Source organism: Eptatretus burgeri, chromosome 6 (assembly GCF_056783735.1).
Source record: "Eptatretus burgeri isolate ZD-2024b chromosome 6, Ebu_testis_v1, whole genome shotgun sequence".
Classification (NCBI taxonomy): domain Eukaryota; kingdom Metazoa; phylum Chordata; class Myxini; order Myxiniformes; family Myxinidae; genus Eptatretus; species Eptatretus burgeri.
The window spans coordinates 20,336,568-20,356,585 of record NC_140966.1 but is presented as its reverse complement, the minus strand read 5'-3'; the positions used below and the strand labels follow the sequence as shown (position 1 = coordinate 20,356,585).

General features: G+C 45.0%; 1 protein-coding gene across 6 annotated transcripts in view; it reads right to left on the bottom strand.

The window, feature by feature from the left end:
• DGKZ (diacylglycerol kinase zeta) overlaps nucleotides 1-20,018 on the bottom strand; it is a 746,996-nt gene that overhangs the window by 281,277 nt on the left and 445,701 nt on the right. The gene's annotated exons all lie outside the window — the stretch shown is intronic.

Genomic DNA, 20,018 nt, shown 5'->3' with positions numbered 1-20,018 from the left:
TTGTCGGCGCCGTCTGTGAAGTAGAATTGTATAAGTGTTGCCGTGTGCTCGGTAGTCGGTATTAGCTCTGCACTGTGTTTTCACTTTTATATTTGCTTTTTGTGTAAATGGAATTGTGTTTTCTTTTTTTTGTGTGCATTTGGTGGAATTGTATTTGTGTGCTTCCTGTGTGTCGCGAATAAATGTGCTTTATTGTTGAACTGTTCTCCCGCTTCGCTTCGTCTTTTCCCCCATTGAACCCTCATCTTGCTTCACGTAAAGGGTTGGTAGTGGGCTGAATACGCCCGATAATTAATCGAACCGTCGAGGTCGACGATAACACCGCTCGGTTATTCTGATAGTACGGAACGGGTCGCTTAAGTGGCCCGTGTCCGAAGTCGACCTGCGGCGAGGTGCGATCGCCCGGTCTACCCTCCGCGTGGGTATTTAGGTAGGTCGAATTTGGCGAGCAACCCTATCCCACGCGGGGGCTGATTGGCTCGATCGCGGTGAGACCGAAAGGTCCACCCGTGACTGGTTCCCGGCGTTAGTCCGAGAGGGTCACGACTGGATTGTCCGTCCGGTGGGCGACGTGCCGCGATTCGAGTTACGTGGCCGTTCGCACGCCGGCGGGCGCGAAATCCGCAACAATATATATATATATATATATATATATATATATATATATATATATATATATATATATATATATATATATATATATATATATATATATATATATATATAACTGCATCTGGAGAGTTGTGACATGCCCCAGAAATTATTATACCTTTGGGCCAAGTCGTAATTGGCTCCCAAATAACATGAATATGATACGATTCCAACATTGATCTCATGTTGCATCCCATTTGCAGCACTTCATTTGAAATAATTAGGAAACACACCAAGGATAAGAGCAAATGAGTTATTACATCTGAGAAATTTATAATTTATTTTCAATATTACATCTGCGATGCATTCATTGCAGAAAATATGTAAAATTAATATAAATACACAATACAGTGCATTATTTATTGGTGCGTAAGCCCTTTGCATGATATACAGCATGAGACCTTGTTGTCGTACTCCCATATAGTTTAGCAAGTACGATTGTGGAATATACAGCAGTTCCAAATATTCTGTCACACTTTTCCCTTTCTCACTATCCATGTGACAACTCCATAAAGCCTCAATGAAGTTCATGCCAGGACTTTGTGTCGGCTAAGATATCTTTGTGAGTGTTCCATCAGCCTTCTCCATGTACCAGATGGTTATTCACCACATCGATTGTTTACTTTGGAGTCATTGTCATTTTTGAAGCAGAATGATACCCCAATAACCCATGACATGTGTTCCTGAAGCAATGCCTGCCTGTACCTCTCTGCAGTCAGTGTGACTTAATTACATCTGCCACCGAAGATGGACAGAGGTTATGTTTTCACCAATGTCTGTCTGTCTGTCTATCTGTCTGTGAGCAGAATATCTCAAAAAGTTACGGATGGATTCAGACGAAATTTAGTTGACAAGTTGTGTGTGTTTGATGGTCTACGGCTGCAGAATGTTTGACTCAGCAATAAATTGTCACACACTGTGTGTGTATGCGCAAATTTCATGAAAATTTCATTTTGGCCCTTGATGTACTTCACCACAGCCCTGCACAATTCCCTTGCTGTTCATATGAATTGCCACACTCGATTATTTGCCGTTCAGAGATGATAAACTGTTCGCTGAAGAAGTGCGATGTTTGTAAGAATGCTGCAGGCTTCATGGCTGTGTACGAGTTTTGTTGGTCAGATGTTACACGGACAACATATGTTTGGAAAGCAGACACCAATGAAAGACCTTGTAAAATTGTTGAGGACGGAACGACAGCTGATCTCGAAGAGTATGTATGTTCCACTGGTTCCACAGTTCTTGTTCATTCACTGTTTTGTAAAGAGGAACCAATCTGACACTTACAAGTAATAGCGAGAGGCTCGTGGAACCGGAATAGAAGAATCTTAGTTACGACTTCAAGTTGATTATGCCAAAAAGTACACATGCATGTATGAAGACGAAATTCAATCAGCCCATTGGCAGCAACATCAAGTAGCTTTGTTCATAGCAGCCTTGTGGTATTCAGGAACTCCACATCCCAAGGTGATTGTATCAGCCAACCGAATCCATGCAAAAGAGACATTGCTGGCTCACATTGACCAGTTGCTGGAACATATTCCCCTTCCCATCCAGGAGTTCTCTCTGTGGTCTGAGGGGTTGGCATCACAATTCAAAAATCACAGGACAAAGTGCCAGTTGATGGCATAGGTGGCACTGTAAAACGGCAGGTATGGAGAGCTGTGCAGTCCAGGAGGTACAGTATCTGGTTCAGAATACAGTCACCTTTCTGGAAGCTGAGAAGCATGTGTCCATTGTTGAGGTGATCGACATGCCTCAATCTCCAATGGAGCAGTGGAATACCTCGCTGTACTTGACCAAGGTATTTGAGGATGCTGCTCCTATATCCCAGCGATATGCTGCATGCACTATCTTTGGTCATCAATGGAGAATCTGTCCCGTTCGCCTTGATGAAGGATGCAAAACATGAATCATTTCCAAAAGAAACTATCCCACAGGACATCACTGAAACTGTCCCACAGGCAGTGGTATCAATTCCTTTTGAAAAGTGAGGGAGGGGAGGATCTTACGTTACAGTTACGTAGTTTTACTTACGTACTTACTTATGTAATTTAATTTTACTTACGTAATTAACACCCTGGATGTGAGAAAAATGATGTCGTTATGTAATTCAATATTACTATCACTAAAATGTGTGACAAAAGGTCCACTGGCCACTACAAGGAAAAAAAAACAAAAAAAACACAACCTCAAACATCTGGAAAATAGACTGTGCATGGTATGCGTCTCCGGTACGCAGCATGCGGTTGTGCGTATTCTGTTTGTTAAATCAGACCTTTAATTTCCTAATGTAGTTGTTTGGTGCTTCGAGAAGTTTAAATATATATATATATATATATATATATATATATATATATATATATATATATATATATATATATATATATATATTTTAACGAATTATTTGTAATATTTGCCTATTTCCTTTTTACTGCATATAATATAAAATTCTGGTTGGGAGGATGGTCCTCTGGACTATCCCCCCAGGGCAAAACAGTGAGGATGAGTATATCCTCCTTACCCCCCCCCCACCCTGGGATTTAAGCCCGTGCTCACACAAGATGAAGATCAACGACTGGTGTGTTCTTGAATATGATGATGAGCTGTATCCTGGATAAATAAAAGATGTTCATGGCCAGAACTATGAAGTTTCTGTGATGGTGCATGCTGGCAACTATTGCAAGTGTCCCACTTGGAAGGACAAAATCTACTACACCAAGGATAAGATACCAAAGATGCTGATTGCCCCAATCCGCGTTAATGTAAGAGAGCATTATAACTTCCCTGATTTCGAATGACCTGGGGTTTGCGATTTGATTGTCCTGCAGATCATCTCCACATCTAACACTCACCTCTGCAACTGAGTCAACTGCAACTGAGGCAGAGTCAACCCCACCTGGTATTAATTCAACTGCCGAGTGGGATTTGATCTCAGGATTATAGACCCCGACAGACCCTTTGGACCACTTAGACCCTTGAGACCTTTACACTCCTTAGACAACTTAGACTATTTAAACCTGAAGACCCATTAAACCCCTTTAGACACACACCGCATAAACATCTATAGAGTTTTCTAGCAATATATAGATGACACTTTTTCAGCAAGTAATGCACAACCTCCACCAACCCGGAGGCTGGGTACTCTACAAGTCGAAAATAATTTGCATATTGGTTCACCAATCAAAAAACTGGAAGCATCGTGTTTATTTGGATTTTGCAAGTATTGTGCTGCTGGGGTATACACCATGGGGTTTCCTTCCCTTTAGTGTACGCATGTTGTTTATGGTACCGAATCCAGCTCATTCTTTCATGACTTCAATCTAAGGTTTGCACTTCACAAGTATGAACGATCGTACCAGTCGGCTACCAATCAAAAGAATCTTTGTCAGTTGGGGTCTGTGACTTCTGAGTGATGTTACAGTTACTACATCAATAGCGTAACGTTTTTGAAACTTGCATTTCAAATAAACAGATATAAAGTCAAATGAGGAAGTTCACCATTACATACAATGTCCAACTCTGATTGCCACATTGAGTTGTTTCTGCCCAGTGTCCCTGTCCTGCCACCTCAAGCCACGTGTGTTCACCTCGTCCTCTGGGGCTGTCGAATGATCTAGTCCTGTCACGTCATTCTCTGCCACGTGCTGGTCCATTCAGGAAGATTGAATAGCTCAAAGGAATTTTTTCCCGACACACAATCTTAATAAGTTTTAATCAATCTCATTATAACTCGCTCCACACGTTAACAACCACTCTGGACATCAACACCTCGTTCACTCATCAGAGTTAAATCGAGCATGGGGACGATCGAAACACATGTCTCGTCACACGTCACCCATCTCTCTGCACTTCCCTCTCGCAGGTGTATATTGTATCACAGAACAATCCCGTGCCTTCCAACAAATGTGATTGTAGTCCATACTGGAAGTTCCATCTGAGAATGCTCCAGCATCTTCACAAATTTCACCAGTCAGTTTCCTTTCCCGGGGCAGAAGTTTCTTGCTGGCAAATATTGCAGGAAAGACTCCGTCCTCATATTCCCGTGACAACACCGTTTCGGTTCTGACTTCGGATGCATTCACTTGCACGATGACTGGTCTGGCAAAGTTGGGCATCCGTAATACAGGGGCCTTGCAAAGAAAGTTCCTGATCGTTTAAAATGCCCTCTGTCGGGGTGCCTCCCATGGAATGTGGTTGGGCTGACCCTTTTTGGTGAGGTCAATGAGGGGCACAACTTCATCTGTGAAGCTCGGTATGACCCTCCTATAGTACCCCACCAATCCCAGAAATTATCGAATCTGTCTTTTGGTCATCGGTACTGGGGCGTTTCTGACGCAGGTGAGTTTCTCTTTCCACATCTGTACCTGACCCTTTCCTTCTGCCTTGCTGACAGATCCTTACTGATGTTAACATCCTCATGTGTCTCTCCATCAGCCCTGAGTCTCAATTCCAGCAAGTCTTCATTTGCCAAGACACATTCATCATCACCATCCAGCTCTGGATCGATGACTGCCATACCGGCCATATCCAGCTGTGACGTGATATCAGCTGTTTTGTCAGCTCTCTCATGATAAAACTTCAAAAGGTTGGCATGGCAAATTTTGCTCTTGCCTTTGACACAGATCTTGAAGTCCATCCAGTTGACTACTTCCTGGACTTCATGTGGTTCTTGCCATTGGAGCGTCAATTGTTGTGCTCCGTTGGTAGGAGCAATAAAACCAAATTGTCAAGCTTGAACTATCACTGGTTTTCTTATCATAGAAATGTTCTGACTGTTTTGTGCTCTGTGTCGACTCTCTCGCGCCAGTCAGCAAGTGTCCTCCAGTTGATTATGAAAGTCAAACACAGATTGGTAGGCATTATGAACCTCTGACATGTTCTTTCCAGTCCACAGTTCCTTCAACAACTACACGGGCTCTCTTCCAATTCATCCGTAGAGTAGCTCAAATGTTGAGAACCCAGTACTTGCTTGAGGTACCTCCCTGTAAGCCAATAACACTACCTGCAGGTACCTGTCCCAATCATGTGGTCGCTCTTGACACATCTTCCTCAGCATGCACTTCAGGACTCCATTGACCTGTTCACAAAGTCCATTACACCTGGGGTTATATGGTGTCATGAAGAGTTGCTTCATCGCAATGAGTCGACACACCTCCTTCATCAGGTCCAATGTAAATTGAGTACCTCGGTCATTCCGTACCTCTTGTGCGAGTACTACTCGGGAGAAGACGTCCAGCAGTGCTTCCGCGACTCTCTCAGTCTAAATCTTGGGGAGCGCAATTGCTTCAGGGTACCTAGTGGTATTGTCCACAACTTTCAAGATGTCCAGGTTGCCCTTATCACACACTGGGGACAATGGTCCAACCAGGTCTATGACCACTCTGCAAAAAGGCTCCTCCATCAACAGCATGGTTCCCAATGGTATCTTGGAACTCTCCCTTTGGTGATGGTCCTCTGGCAGATGTCGCAGGACTTGCAGAATTTGCTGACGTCACTGGTTATTCCTGACTAATGGAAGTTGCTGGTTATTCTGGCAAATGTCTTTTTCATTCCAAGGCGACCTCCAACAATCGATTTGTTTGCCAATTTCATCACAGCATCATGATACTTGGTTGGAACGATGATGTGCTTCACCTCGGTCATGTCAGTTGTGTAGATATGGTGTAAGACACCTTTGTGGACTTAAAGCCTGCACTTGTTCTTGTCCCATATCTGATGATCTCTGTTATCCTGCACCTCCTTCCACAACCTTTGAAGTGAGACATCTTCCTTCTGAGCTTGCTCAACCTCTTGCACAGTCACCTTAGGGATGTCAGATTGTGACACCCTCGATGGTTTGATGTCATCCTTGTTGTGCTTGGTCTGTAGTCACTGCTGCTTGTGTTAGCTGTCAAATTCAGTTTGGGTCTGGATCCTTGACTTCTCATGCTCCCGGTATATTACCGATCACAACATCACAAATAGGGTCCTCCATGCACATGACCTCCACCTCTCCGATCTAGTGCAGTGTGTCCATATGGATCTTTACAATTGGACAGTGATGTAATGTACTATCAATGAGCTTGCAAGAGTAGACCTTGTCAGTCATCTGCCTTGTAGTCACCAAGTCTTTCTTCACAGCTGCACGAGTACATCCTGAATGTCAGAGTACTGTCATTTTCTGTGAACCCACGTTGCCTTCATCCACGGTGATGTTGCCACTGGCGATACTAGCAGTTGTTTCCTCGCAACTGCTGAAGACCATAGGTGTTGACTGAAATTCTCCTTTATTCACGCAGATAACTTCAGGACACTTTTGCACAGCTGATGCGGACTGCTTTTTCGGCTCCACTCGGCACATAATATTGTTGAGGATTCAGCGGTGGCGGGATTCGCAACCGACACTTGATATCCAAATGTTACAGATTCGGCGCCACCCTCACCACCGCCGTCTCCGCGGTTATAACGCCGGCTGGTTCGGCACAGGCCTTGGGTCACGCGTCTTCATTCGCGACACCAACGTACCCCTGCACCTTACCAGTTGGGGAAATAGACCCCGGTTACAGACTGGTTTTGTCAGATACCGAGCATTTTCTGCCAGTCTGTAACCATTTTGGTTTTATATACCAATCGAGCGAATTGTTTCTCAGCGCGGCACGGATCGACTCAAAGCGGCAACTTCATACGAATCAACCAGATTTATTGGGGAACATCGGGGAACACAACACAAGCAAAATATTCACGACAATGTTTTAATTAATCTATAACCCGTTCTTAACTCGGGAGATACCGATTATGGGTTTCGAAGGGGTCCCTACCGAGATAAGCCTTAAACGACATGCAGACATGACATGGACAGCATGCAGACAAGACAGAGTACTTGGTGATGTTTTATGGATGAGAGGAAAGTGTCAAAAGCACGAATGTCACTCGTAACAAGCCGATGTCCATGGATTCGAGCCCCAAGCTCGAGCACGCCACATGGCAAGATGGCGGTCATCCTGCTTTGTCGCACCGCCCACGCACGCGCCTCCGCGCGTTCAGACCCCGCGAGGTCGACTGCAACAGACCGTCAGGTCGATGATGGGTTTCAGCTGGCTTCTCACAAGGTCCAGCATACAAGTCCAGGCCTGGCCTGTTCACCAGGCCTCCTTCACGAAGCAGATCGCAGACAGACACAGCCGTCCCCTACACAGCAGATCACGACTCCCACCAGTCGTTTCTCATCCAGCCGAGGGCAGACAGACCTCATGCAGTCCTTTCCCTGCCTTTCCTTCGGCACTGGCTCGCTTCTCCAGGCCACAGAAGGCAGACCCGACATGCCCAGGTTCAGTTTCTCTCTCTGCAGAATCACCATTGTCTTTTCTTTTTCTGCTCGCCTCGAAGCCCCAGCATGCCTCAAAACCGACTGCAGTTTTTGTACTTCTCCAGTTTCACTTCCTCTTTTAGGCCACGCCCTCTCAGCCGACTGGGCGGGGCCTCGTCCGGAGGGGCCAGAGAGGGGAAGGAAGAAGAAGAAGAAGCTCTCGGTACACCACCACTGCACAAACAAATAACAGCCTGTGACACCTCCCGACACACATGTAACGTCAAATTACCGAACAACCTGGCTAAACATGCATTTAATGGGGGATCTGGTCTAATCCTATATTTCGTAGCATAATAAGGGCCACATCCGTAACAATATCTTTCCTCTGGAAATCGTGCACTACACTGGCTGCCTTCTGTTGTGACCTCATCTGAGCTGCCTTCCTCAATCAAAATTTGGCCATCATGTGGCTTTTCTTGTTACAATAGAAGCATTCCCTCTTGCTTCTACTGAATTGGTGCTTTGTAGGCTGAGATGGGTCAGTCTTGTGCAGCAAACTGTCCAACCTTGGTTTCATTGTGATGTCCTTCTTGACTGACCTCCCAGTAATACATCCTCCATGTGCTTCAATATACGACTCAGCCAAGGTTGTCATTGTTTCTGTGTGCTGAGGCACTCTCTCATGTATGAACAGGGTCATCTCTGTAGAACACCCTCGAAGGAACTGTTAAGGAACCATGAAGTCGCTTAATGCTTCAAAGCTGCGTTCGCACTTTGCCATCAAAGTCCAATGTGTAAAGCACCATCTCAAATGTGTCACAAACTTAAATGCAGTTTCACCTGCGTCAGGTTTAATTTATCTGAACCTCTGGTGACATCCCTCCTCTGTACGTTCATACCTCTTCAGCAAGGCCATTTTCAAGCGATCAGAGTCACAAGCATTCTCCGAGGACATACTGGTATACACCTGGAGTGCCTTGCCTGTCAGAAGGGAGCTGAGACTAAATGCCCAGTTCTCTCTGTTCCAATGTTGACTCAGAGCGAAGCGTTCAAATCTTTCAAGATATGCATCGAGCTCATCGCGTTTCTCATCAAATGTGGGGAGCTTCGCCTTGTTTGCCATTAGTCGTACATCACCAATGTCAGGTGTGGTGCAAGCACATGCAGCTGCTTCAATCTCCAACTGTATTCTTGCCAGTTCAATCTCCATTCGCATTTCCTCTTTCATATGTTCGGCTTCCTGAGCGCTTTCACATTCCGCCTCCTCTTTGCGTGTATGTTCTTCACACTCTGCTTGTCTCGCCTCATGTTCCCGAGCCTTCTCTTCCTTTTCAGACACTTGATGTCCTTTACAATTGCCATTAGTGTCTCTCCCTTCAGTCCAATCCACTCACCTCACTCAATGCACTTGCCAAACTCCATGGCAGATGGATGAGTGGACAATTTGAACTCGGATCACTACTGCAGCGCCATCACTTATGCCTCGGTTTCCTCATCTGCTATTTCTGTGACACCGTAAAGCCTTTACCCACTGACAGATCCTGTCACAGTCACCAATGTTGGAGTATGCACCTTGAGGTTTCCTTCCCTTTAGTGTGCATATGTTGTTTGTGGTGCCGAACCCAGCTCGTTCAGGAAGACTGCAATCCAAGTTTTGCACTTCATGAGTATGAATGATCGTACCGGTTGGCGACCAATCAAATGGATCTTTGAATTCTGAGTGACGTTACGGTTGCCACATCAACAGCACAACATTTTTGAAACGTGTATTTCACATAAGACAAAGTCAAATGAGGAAGTTTACCATTACATACAATGTCCAACTCCAATTTCCACATTCAGTTGTTTCTGCCCAGTGTCCCTGTCCTACCGGCTCAACTCACGCGTGTTCACCTCATCCTCCAGGGCTGTCGAACGATCGAGTCCTGTTGCATCATTCTCTCTCGTGCGCTGGTCCATTCAGGAAGCTAGAAGAGCTCAAAGGAATTCTTTCCCGATACATAATCTTAATGACTTTTAATCAACCTGATTATAATCTGCTCCACGGATTAACAACCGCTCTGGACATTAACACCCCATTCATTCATTCATCAGAGTTAAATCAAGCACGGGGACGATCGAAATACACATCTCATCACATGTCACCCATCTTTCTACACTTCCCTCTTGCAGGTTTATATCGTAACACGGAACGATGCGATGCCTTCCGGCAAATTAAATTCTGGTCCATTGTGGAAGTTTCCTTTGAGAACATTCCAGCATCTTCACAAATCTCACCAGGCAGCTTACAGTACAATACTGCCATCCGTAGTCAAAATTAGCACTTTACATCAAGCAGTTTATATTACAATTCACCGATCTGTGTTACAACAACGTATAACATATAACCCTCAATTTTAATTGTTCATGCATAGGCATTTACTAATGCTTATCCACAAATACCACAACATCTCACTTTCAACTAACATGTGTGATGCATGACATCTTTCTTGTTAGTTTGTCTGTGAGCAAGATATCTCAAAAATTATGGATGGATTCAGAAAAAATGTTGTGGACAGGTTGGATGAGTGGCAAGGACAAACTGATTAGATTTTTGTAAAGATCTGGATCTGGATACTAGAATTTAAGTGATTCTTCACTGTTGAGAGATATTGCTCCTCTTAACCACTCTTATCTCTCCGAAGCCACACCAGGTCACACACATTCCTCGAGAAACCCACATCTAATTACCCTCCCAAAGTCCATGCTGGTTTTCCACATGAATTTCTTCAGATCCTCATTCTCCAAATTATGGAATTGTCTCCCTGTGCTTATTGTCTTGTTGTTCTCACTTAAGTTTTTTGAATGTGCTGCCCATCACTACCACATGCACTCACCCATGTACAATGATGATCTCTTCTACACATGCTGTCTTTTCCATTGTGTTCCTCTTAGGGCCTCGTTTCTCAGTTCAATGGTGTTTTTCTTCCTTTCTTCCTGGTTTGAATCACCCACTTTCTTCATGGCAACTAATGCGTCTTCTCCACCAGCAAGATTGGATGTGGTTCAAATCTATGTGTATCTTGCACCCTCCCCCCTCCCACCCCCACCCCGACCCCTTCCAATACCCTTTAGTTATCTGTGAACCTGTTGTCTGCTGCCTTTTGTCATTCAGCTTCTCCACGAACCCTAGACCCTTGTATAAAAGGAAAAAAATAACTCTGTGACAGCCTTGGCTGAGATGCAACCCCACACTTGCATTGAACCACCCCCATGCTTCACTGTAGTTGTTGTACACTGACTATTAGTATCAGTCTGCTTTTGAACAAACTGCCATTGATTACTGTCAAACATTTCAAACTTGGCCTCTTCTGCAAAGAGCACCTTCTTCCAGGATTGGTCATCCCACTGTTTCATTTATGCTGTGAATGTTAGCCTTTCTTTTGACTGTCTCTACTCAGGAAAGGGTTTTAGGCAGCACCACATTCATTGAGACCACTTTGTGCAAATGTGTATCTTACTTCTCTTGAAGAAAATGTTAACACCCATACTTTCAGCCAGCTCATTCACATGATCTCGACTCGATCATCCTCTATCATGAAGAAAAAATACTTCAAGGTATTTCAAATCACTTTTGGTGAAATTAGGCTTTATTCTTTGACTTCCTCAATTGAAAAAATTGAAAAAAATATCACTTTTTCATTTCCTCATCAAAGTCTTACATAAGCCTCAATGATGGGTTTCCCTTACTGAGGATAGAAGAATCACTGGACACCATGGCCGATGCAACCCTTTCCTTGACGATAGATCTTCATTCAGCATACAATCAAGTGGAGGTCGATGAGAGAGACCGATAAGAGAGATAATCTCCTGAAGTATATGCATAGTCGCAATTCGCCATTATTTTTTCTCACAACAACCATAGGACTGGCATAAGCTGAGTTGCTCTCCCTGATAATATTTCACTTGAGTAGTTGGCTAATGTGTCACTTAACATCTTCTAATTGGCATGGATGAAGCCTGCGTAGGCTCGACAAACTGGCTGCTCATCTTCTATTATAATTTGGTGTTTTACTAGGTCAGTTACACCCAATTTATCCCCTCCAGCAAAGGCACTTTGGTGTTGTGGTAACATGTTGAAGATCTTTGCAGTCTGCTCCTCATCCAACTCTGGCTCGTTGACAATTTGGCACTGTGGTCTTCAATCGTTGATGAAGGATAGCACTTTGGTAAGATGATCACCACTTGAACCTCCCTGACATCCAATGGCCTGAGCTCCACGTCAAACATGTCAATCTGGATATCTGCAATAGATGACAGAAACTCTACCTGCATCTTGTATGACAACCACACATCTGCAGTTCTTGGATTAAAGATTTGTATGGAGTCCAATTGGAATGTCACAAATGTAGATATTATCTCCACCCCTTTCACTGGCAATGCCAGGATAGGTTCCACTGTCAACAGTTCATCATCCGTTGCCCCAGTAACACCAACCTTGCACATGGACTGTGCTGGCACACAAACTGGACGATTTCCCACCAATATCAATAACTTTGTGCTGATTTCAGGTGTCTCATCTGTAGTGTACCAAAGTTCTAGAAGTTGTGCATCCAGCTCCTGAATCTTCTTGTCAGCCATTTTGGGTTCAACCACTGCCCCATAAACTCGATTTCTGCTATCTTAAACTTTAAAAAAGGGATAAAGTCTGTTAAGCATCCAACTTCTGACACCATAAAATGTAACCGAGTTATGGTTGGGCTCTTTACTTAAAGATAACTCGACCAATTTCAATGCGTTTTATTATACTTACAGATGCTTGTTCACTTAACTAAGTGCTTTTCCAGTTACAGCCACAAAACAACGCAGTCTCAACTTAACCAGCACAATCTCGTGCTTAACAACAAGTTCAAATAGCCAAAACAGTGTAAAAAAGTTTAGTAATCTATAGAGGGCAGTGATGTCACCCGGATGTTACATCAGGCTGTAAACTATCTTTAGCATCGAGGAATGATGTCTGAACCATGGCAATCAAGCATGACTGCAACAACTGGTATAACCAATGTGTATGTACAAGCATAAGCACATCACTGGTACATATGTACAAGTACCACCAGTCACGATTGCGATCATCTGACACAATCTGACCAGTGTTTGGACCAGTCAATGGTGCTATGAGGACCAGCAATATCCTCTAACAAGTAGGAGAAAAAAAAGCTTCATTCTGAAGGTCTGAGACTGCAAGGAAACCTGAGAGAAGCCTCTATCATGCGTCGTCGGGTCACTCTGTCAGGAGACCACACGCATGTCCCTGACCCTGTGCCAATCTCAACGATGACCACGAGCACAAAATGGCTTCTTTTGTTACATCCTGTCTCCAAAGTTGTGCACAGGAAGCACAGACACATACTAAATAGCATCCTCTGTGTCATGAACTGTTTAGATTTTGGTGAAGATCCGGTTCCAGATCTGACTACTAGAAGTTTTTCAGTGATTCTTCATCATTGAGAGATAGGGCTAAAAAAATCATATGTGTATAAAACATCCTGGTGATTTTTGTGCTTGGCCCACTCTACTCATCCCCACTCCTCTATCCCTACAACCCAAAAACCCACCTCATATTTTTCTTCTTTTTATTCTTTAATGACCACAATTAATCCCACATTATTGTGCGGTTGGCCAAGAAAAGCTTGGCCCAAGTTTTTCACCAACCGATTGGACAGGACAGTCATTTTACAAAGGTTAGGGAAGGAATTTGGAATTTGGCCATGGTGCTGGCAATAGCTTGCCTACTCTTTGCAAAGGACACCATGGGATCTTAAACGGCCACCAACTAATGCTGGCAGATAGGATACCCAGTTAAACATCCAATTAAGGGACAGCACACAGATTGATGAATCACCTTCCTGTGAAACACCTTGGGTGACAATGTATACAGTGAATTCAAAAACTATTCACACCCCTCGACTATTGTCACATTTTGTTGTGTTGCAGCCTGAATTCAAAATGGATTAAATAAAATAAAATAAATTTCACCAACCGACACAAAATACCCCGTAGTGACAAAGTGAAAACATGTTTTTAGAAAATTTTCAAATTAATTAAAAATGAATAGCTGAAATTTCTTGCATCAATAAGTATTCAACCCCTTTGCTCTGACACTTCAAATTGAGATCAGGCACATCCAATTTCCTTTGATCATCCTTGAGATATCTCTACAATATGATTGAAGTCCACCTGTGGCCAATTCAATTGATTGGACATGATTTAGAAAGAAACACACATTTCTATAAAAGGTCCCACAGTTGACAGTACATGTCAGAACAGAAACTCTACCATGAAGTCCATTGAATTATCCATAGAACTTCGAGATAGAATTGTGAGGAGCCATAGATCTGGGGAAAGGTATAAAACAATTTGTTGAGTGTTGAAAGTTCCCAAGAACACAGTTATCTCCATCATTAGGAAATGGAAATAATATGGAATTACCCAGGCTCTTCCTCGAGCTGGCCATCCGACTAAACTGAGCAACCAGGCAAGAAGGACCTTGGTCAGGGAGGTGACCAATAACCCAATGACCACTCTGACAGAACTACAGAGTTCCTTGGCTGAGATGGGAGAACCTTCGAGAAGGACAACAGTCTCTCCAGCACTTCACAAGTCTCGGATGAATGGGAGAGTGGCCAGACAAAAGCAACTCGTGAGAAAAAGGCACATGACAACACACCTGGAGTTTGCAAAAAGGCACATAAAACAAATCTGAGAGCATAAAGCAAAAGATCCTGTGGTCTGATGAGACGAAAATTGAACTCTTTGGCCTGAATGCAAAGCACTATGACTGGTGGAAACCGAGCACAGCTCATCACCCATCTAACCCCATCCCTACTATGAAGCATGGTGGTGGCAACTTCATGCAATGCGGATGCTTTTCAATGGCAGGGATTTTCAGAGCCAATCTGCAAGGTAGAATGGGGAAAAAATCCCCAAATTCAGATCTGCAAAGTTGATACAAACATCCCGGAGGAGACTCGAAGCTGTAATAGCTGCCAAAGGCACTTCGACAAAGTATTGACTCAGGGGGTTGAATATTTGATGCAAGACATTTCAGCTTTTCATTTTTAAAAAATTTGTAAAAATGTCCAATAAAACTTTTTCACTTTGTCATTATGGGGTATTTCATGTAGATCGGTGACAAAAAAATTAAATTTAATCCATTTTAAATTCAGGCTTCAACACAACAAAATGTGACAAAAATTGAGGGGTGTGAATATTTTCTGATGCCACTAACTGGAGCTGGGTTGGGATTCCAACCCAGGATAGATAGCTCAGAGGTGAGTGTGTATAACTCAAGGCCATCATGCCAGCACTAAGCTTACACCTTCTCTCCCAGTGAATTAATGTTGATAAGCAGGTTGAATTACTGTGGGTTCAGACATTTAGCAGGCATGATGGGCCAAATTGCCTCCTGCGTCCAAGTTCCTTGTGCAAATTTGAATGGGGGAAGTGCTGCTCTTGATGGGAGCGGGTATTCCATATCATCCTAAAATTTACCAACACAGGGGGAATTAACCCATCAATAAGAATAGGTTCTTTGCTCGTAATAATCACTAAAGTTTTAGAAAATAACAATGTTTCCAAGTCGTAACACCTTGAATTGAAAGAAAAATAACCCATGAGATCACCTCCAATTTTACATTTATGAAATAGGCGACAACCCAATAAAAACCGTTTTTCTTTTTGAAATCGGCTTCAGTGTTGATGTTTCCATGGATGCCATATTGGTTACAAAGGAAGAGTTGTGAATATGGTTTACGGTTTTAGGATTCTTTCAACCCTCGACTCTGACTGGAACTGGACCGGACGGCGTCTGCTCATGTGTCCAAAATAACCTGCTCTTCTGCTCCTGCACATCCTCTCTCTGCCATTTTATCCAATAATTTGCCCTACCCAGGCAAAAATAGCATTCCTTTCCTGTAGTCATTCTCTACAGACGACTGTAGTATATGAGAGTATAACTCTCATATACTATAGTTCGAACTGCAGCATTTTTGCCTGGGAAAAGGTCATCTTCCATCTATTTCTAAATCAGCCAACATCACTGAAATACTTATAAAGGTGCAAAAATGGATCCCCTTCCCTACAGACCTATCAGCTTTCTTCCAATCATCAACAAAGTCATGGAATCCATCATCGCAGTTGATATGAAATCCTTCCTTTTCTCCAACAACCTCATCTTAGATCACCAATTTGGTTTCAGACAAGATCACTCCACCTTGGACATGCTGCATAACAATAGCTGGAGGCAATCAATGTCAGACATGAGATCAGGGCCATCTCTCTGGACATATCTTGTGCATCTGATAGTCTGGTATCCTGCCCTACTCTCCAAACTCTCTGTGTATGATATACAAAACCGACTCCACACATGGCTGACAGACTTTGTCCACCCACGGAGACAACATGTGGCTCTTAACAGAATCATTTCATCTCCTCTCCTTGTCAAGGCCGAAGTGCCCCAAATTCAGTGTTCAGGACCCAGTCCCATTCTTGATCATCATCAATGATCTTTCTGACTCTCTGGAAAATCCGCTTTATCTATTTGGTGATAACTCCTCCCTCTGCCATATCTCGAGTCAGGTCAGGTTCGATCTGTGACCTGCTACAGGTACCATGTAAACCTGTACTAACCTGTTCCATGGTCGGGTTGTCGGCGACTAAACCGTCTCCCCAACCAGGTTTTCTGGTGAGGAGGGTGTTTGGATATGGACACCCAGCAGGATTAAAAATAAAACCTGTCAAAGGGCGGAGGAGCTCCTTGTGAGCCAACGGCCATCCATATCTAGTGCCCAACTGTGTCTGCGGACGTCCTCCTGCAGTTGGGTTACTTCTTATTAGGAGGTTGGTGGCAGGATTTGCACTCCGGCCACCGTAAAACCCTTCATTCCGCAAAACGCAAAAACGCAAAAAAATCTGAAAACCCACTCCGTGGGAGTAACTCCTGTGCAGCTTCCCTTCGCAGGGCAGCTCGCCGGATGACGGAATTGGGGCAAAGCCTTCAGGACCCCCAATCTTTGATGATAGGAGGGAAACCACGGGGTAACATCCCTGGGTCAGATTGCGGGACAGTGTGTCGGAGTGGTGCTGAGGTGTCGTCCACCAGACGGCGGTCTCCTTGGGTTAACCTGAGGCGGTCCCTTCGGGTGGGTGCCTGGAATGTCCTATCCCTAAGAGAGGATGATCACCTGTCTCTGTTATCATCTGAGCTCAAGCATTTGGACATCGGAATTGCAGCTCTCTCTGAGGTTCGGAGACCGGATTGCGGCGAGATAATGGTGGGTGGTTACACCTACTATTGGTCTGGTCGCTCTGATGGTTACCATACCCAAGGAGTTGCTGTAGCTGTGTCCAATAAGCTGACCCCAATGATAATTGAGGTAACACCGGTCAACGAGCATATTATGAGATTAAGGATTCGCCACTCCTTAGGTGTCATTTCCCTGGTCTCTGTTTATGCTCCGACTGAGGCGAGTGATCTCACCGTGAAGGATGCATTCTACGCCACACTGGAGTCTGTGGTTGATCAGTGCCCCAGACAAGATACACTTCTAGTCTTGGGGGATTTCAATGCATCGACTGGAACTGATAGGGACGGTTATGAGGTGTGTGTTGGTCCCCATGGGTCAGGAACTATGAACCAGAATAGCACTAAGTTCCTTGACTTTGCAAGAAGTCATGGACTTAGGGTGGCTGGTTCATGGTTTCAGCGCCCGCAAGCTCATCGCTGGACTTGGTATTCCAACGCTGGCGGTGTGGCAAAGGAGATTGACCATGTCCTCATTGACGGTCATTGGAGGATGATCCAGAACTGCAGGGTCTACCGGAGTGCTCAGTTCCTCAATACTGACCACAGGCTTGTTGTAGCAACTCTAAAGCTGCACCTTAAATCCTGGAGAATGGTACCATCCCAGCCTAGGCTGGATGTTGGCAAGCTCAGGGATGAGAGAGTAGCTGAGGAGTTTGCAAACAGGCTGAGTGGACACTTGAGGGGTCTGGGTTCTTTGGGGGGTCCTGAAGAGTTGTGGAGCGCCTTCAAGACCACCATCCTTCATGTTGCCGGTGGATGTCTTGGAACTCACCGCAGGGCAAAGAAGAATTTTGTCTCTCAAGGGACACTGGATACCATTGACCAGAGTCGCAGGGCCAGGCTGAATGGCAGAGCTGAGCTGTTCAGGGAGCTGAGGCGTAAAACTGTACGTGCACTGAGGGTGGACAAGGAGGCCTATGTGCGAGGAATCTGTGAGGGGGTAGAGCATCACCTGTGGACAGGTGATTCTCGTCCCGCTTACAGGGGAATTCGCACATTACGTTCATCCAAGCCCACCCCTCGGAGCACTGCAGTTCGAGCAGAGAGTGGTAGGCTCTTGACAGAGGAGTCTGAAGTGAAGGCCCGCTGGGCCGGTTACATTGAGCGGTTGTACCAAGCTGATCCCCCAGCTGTCGAGTTGGACGTCAAGGGTGTTACAATCCCTGTTGCTGACTCTCGAATCAACTGTGGTCCACCTTCGCTTGTGGAAACACGGGCTGCGGTGAACCAGTTGAAACGGGGCAAAGCTCCAGGGATCTGTGGCATCCATGCTGAACTTCTCAAGGCTGGTGGAAATGCTGCACTCATGTCATTGCATGCAGTTTTGTGCTCTGCCTGGAACACAGGCATCATCCCAACTGACTGGAAGAGGGGCCTTGTTGTCCCTCTCTGGAAAGGGAAGGGTGATCGCCAAGACTGCAACACTACCGGGGGGTGACGCTGCTCTCAGTGCCGGGCAAGGTCTTTGCTCGGATAATTCTCGATAGGATTTGCCACCATCTGCTTGAGCACCAGCGTCCAGAGCAGTCAGGCTTTACACCAAAAAGGTCAACGATTGACCGTATCCTTGCCCTTCGTGTCCTCACCGAACGCAGACGAGAGTTTCGGCAGGGGCTGCTTGCAGCCTATGTTGATCTCTGTAAAGCGTTCGATTCAGTGAATCGGGATGTCCTCTGGAGGATTCTTGGTCTTCGTGAGGTGCCACCAAAACTGATCGATCTGATGTCTGAACTCTACTCTGGTACTGAGAGTGCTGTGAAGTGTGGTGGTACCATCTCTGACTTATTTCCAGTTGTTACTAGAGTTCGTCAGGGATATGTACTTGCCCCCACACTTTTCAGCACTTGTATGGACTGCATTTTAGGGAGGATGTCGAGAGATCAAGTTGCGGTGCATCGTTTGGGAATGTCAAGATCTCGGACCTTGATTTTGCAGATGATGCAGTCATCTTTGCGGAGACTTTAGACAACCTTTTGGGGGCCCTCAAGGTGCTGAATGAGGAGTCGGAGGGATTACGGGTTTCTTGGGTCAAAACTAAGATCCAGGCTTTCGGTGACATCTTGGATGCTGCTGTCCTGTCTGTGTCTGTTTGTGTATTATGTGTTTGTGGTGTCTGTTATGTGTTTGTGCTGTCCTGTCTGTGTCTGTTTGTGTATTATGTGTAATTATGATTATGTGTTTGTGGTGAGGATGTTGAGGTCGTGGAGAGATTAACTTACCTTGGCAGTGATATTCATGTCTCTGCTGGCTGCGAGTCAGAGGTCAATAGATGTCTGGGTCGGGCCTGGGGAGTCACGGATTCACTGGATCATGGGGTGTGGCGCTGCCGGTACCTGTGCGGGAGGACGAAAGTCCGAGTCTTCAGGTCCTTGGTACTTCCAGTCTTGCTCTATGGATGCGAGACTTGGACTCTGACCAAGGATCTGAGACGGAGACTTAATTCCTTTGGTACCAGGTCTCTTCGGAGAATCCTTGGCTATCGCTGGTCGGATTTTGTGTCCAACGAGCGGTTGCTGAGAGAGACTAGGATGAGATTTGTTACCTGCATAGTCCGTGAGCATCAGTTGCGGCTGTATGGACATGTGGCTCGTTTTCCTGACGCTGATCCTGCTCACCAGATTCTCTCAGTGAGGGAGTCTCGTGAGTGGAAGAGGCCAATGGGCCGACCACGTGCCTCGTGGTTGCAGCAGGTTGACCATCATCTCAAGGAGATGGGGATGGGCCTGGCATCTG